Source organism: Panthera onca, chromosome B1 (genome assembly GCF_046562875.1).
Source record: "Panthera onca isolate mPanOnc1 chromosome B1, mPanOnc1 haplotype 2, whole genome shotgun sequence".
Taxonomy (NCBI): Eukaryota; Metazoa; Chordata; class Mammalia; order Carnivora; family Felidae; genus Panthera; species Panthera onca.
In genome coordinates, this window is record NC_138342.1 from 38,643,288 (window position 1) to 38,646,134 (window position 2,847).

The following is a 2,847-nucleotide window of genomic DNA, read 5'->3' on the forward strand; positions in this document are numbered from 1 at the left end:
TTAATAAAATAAATGGAAAAGCAGATTTACATCTATTGAGCACCTACTGTCTTTTAGACATGATGGTAGGCATATGGACAGGTAGGGAAGAGGTAAGATAGCTGATAGACAGGTGCTGCATATATACACACACACCTGTGTAATATACATAATATAATATGTATATAAATTCATATATACAAACTTGGGTGCTGTACATTACACCTGTGCTTGAATTTTCTTATTTATAAAATGAGGGCACTAATATCTACCTCACTGACTTACTATGAGGATTAAGTAAGGTAATTGTCAACATGCAAATACTCTCCTCCTGCATCTATTAAATGTCCCGTTTTATGGTCATTTTTTATTCATTCATTCAGCATCTTATTTTATTTTTTAACACATGTCAGTTTCCAAGTACCATGCAGACACTGGGGATTCTTTGTGTAATAAAACACATTCAAAGTAGCTGCCCTTGTGGAACTCATATTTTATTAACTCTGTACACTTAAAAAGAAAAAAAATCATTTATGAAACTTTTGATTTCCTGATTTTTACCCAACACTTTTGGTGACTAATTCTTTGAAGGTAATGTCTAAATAAATGACCCTTCCTTTGCTGTTTCAATGAAATAATTACCCTATTTACCTTCAGCCTTTCATAATCTTATACTTATAACCTCATTTTAATATTTTAATATTGAGTAGTGCCCAAGCATCCAAAAAAGATATTGTAAAGAAAAAAAAAATACAGAAAAGGGAAGTTCCTACATTTGTCTACAGTTTTGTTCTCTTATTGTTCAATACAGCCATTTTCCCATTGGTTATCTTTGATATCCCCTAGACATAGCCTCTGACTGTGGTCCTTTTTAAATCCTAAAAGTTGGGGCACCTGGGTGGCTCTGTCGGTTAAGCATCTGACTCTTGATTTTGGCTCAGATCATGAGCTTTCAGTTCATGTGTTCAAGCCCCACATAGGGTTTCATGCTGACAGTGCAGAGCCTGCTTGGGACTCCCTGTTTCCCTCGCTTTCTGCCCCTTGCCTGCTTGTACTCTCTCTCTCTCTCAAAAGGAAAGAGAGGAAGAAAGAAAAAAAAAGAAAGAAGAAAGAAAGAAAGAAAGAAAGAGAGAAAGAGAGAAAGAGAGAAAGAAGGAAGGAAGGAAGGAAAGAAAGAAAAAGAAATCCTAAAAGCTACCATTTTGCCTAGGAATCAAATAGCAAAACACAATTCACTGTTGTCTTTACAAAAAGAAATTAAGTTTCCAAATATTCCAGGAAAAAAATCCGTGTTTTCACTACTCAATTTTGAATTAATGAGCCAAAGGCCTACAATTCTAGAATAGAAGTTTGAGGCCAGAAGTTATGATGAGGGCCAATGGCTAGCCTCTGTATTTGTCATCCCTTTTTTCTACTTTAACTCAAATACCCCATTGCCAATATTGTTAAAATAACTATTTTTCATAGGATAAGGTTGAACACTATATACAGGGGTTACAAAAGCAAACAACATAGAGGCTTACTCTATAACTCTAAATCTGATCATATTTCCTTTCTTATTGCAACAAGTTGCTACTCCAGCTGTTCATATTAAAGCTTATCTAGTAAGTCTTAATCTTAACCTTCCTCAGAACAGTAATTTGAACTTTTGAATATCATATGAGAATATTGCTAGCAAAATTATTGCAACGCATGATGTTCTTTTTTTACTATTTTTTTAAAAGTTTATTTATTTATGGTGAGAAAGAGGGAAGGGCAGAGATTGAGTGGGGGAGGGGCAGAGAAAGGGAGAGAGAATCCCAAGCAGACTCTATGCTGTCAGCACAGAGCCCAAAGTGGGGCTAGATCTCCCAAACTGTGAGATCATGACCTAAGCCAAAGCCAAGAGTCAGTCGTTTAACAGACTGTGCCACCCAGGCACCCTTCAATGGACGATGTTCTAATCTTTAGTAGTCTTGATAACGATTTTGATATTTATTGGACCCTAGATTTTTCAGAGTCACATATTTAGACAAAAATCATTTTGCACTTCTTCTCATGTCATTTTTGTGAGAGGCAGAAATTGAGTCGTAAAATGTCCAGGTAAGAAAACCAAAGTTTATAGAACCTGATCATCAAATAATCATAGTTAGTTAAAAGTTAAATTTGAAGAAAATCTCAGGTTCTGAGACCCTCACTGGAAGAGTCAGTCAATTAGTACAGATTCACAGTTTATTCTTCTCAGGCAGAATTTCACTTGTCCTTGGGTTTTCCTTGGTTTCCTTGGGTTTACAAATTATTACTAATTAGTCTTCAGGATATATATCAATTGATGGTGACTCTTATTAATTTCCTCTCCTCCCCTTCCTTGTCTCCAGGAAATCATCTTGCTTCTGATTCCTCAAGCTCATCCAGCAGTGTCAGGCTTTCGAGTTTTTCTCATGAGCTCTCACTGCTCAGTTCTCTCTCTTTGTAGAGCTAACAACTTTTCCTCCTTCACCCTGAGCTCAAATGTGCTTTTTTTCCCCTAGGAAATATTGCCACGATCCCAAAGATGCTTCCTCAAAGTTCCCAAAGCATCTGTGGGTTAAAGCACCCGCCATCAAAGCATAAATATGTTTATAGAGAATTATATGTCAAAATTCTTGTTTCAACCACTATGTTACAACTTACTCAAAGGAAGATTCTGTCTCATTCATTGCTACAATCCTAGCATCAAATTTAATCCCCAACAGGCATGAAATAAATGTTAACATGACTGTTTTGGTGTAGGGATACACCAACACATTTATTCAGATAATCTCTAATAAATAATTACAGAATACCCACCAGGTACCAGGTGCTATTTTGGATAAAAGACTACACACTTTACAAGCAAATAAAATAGTT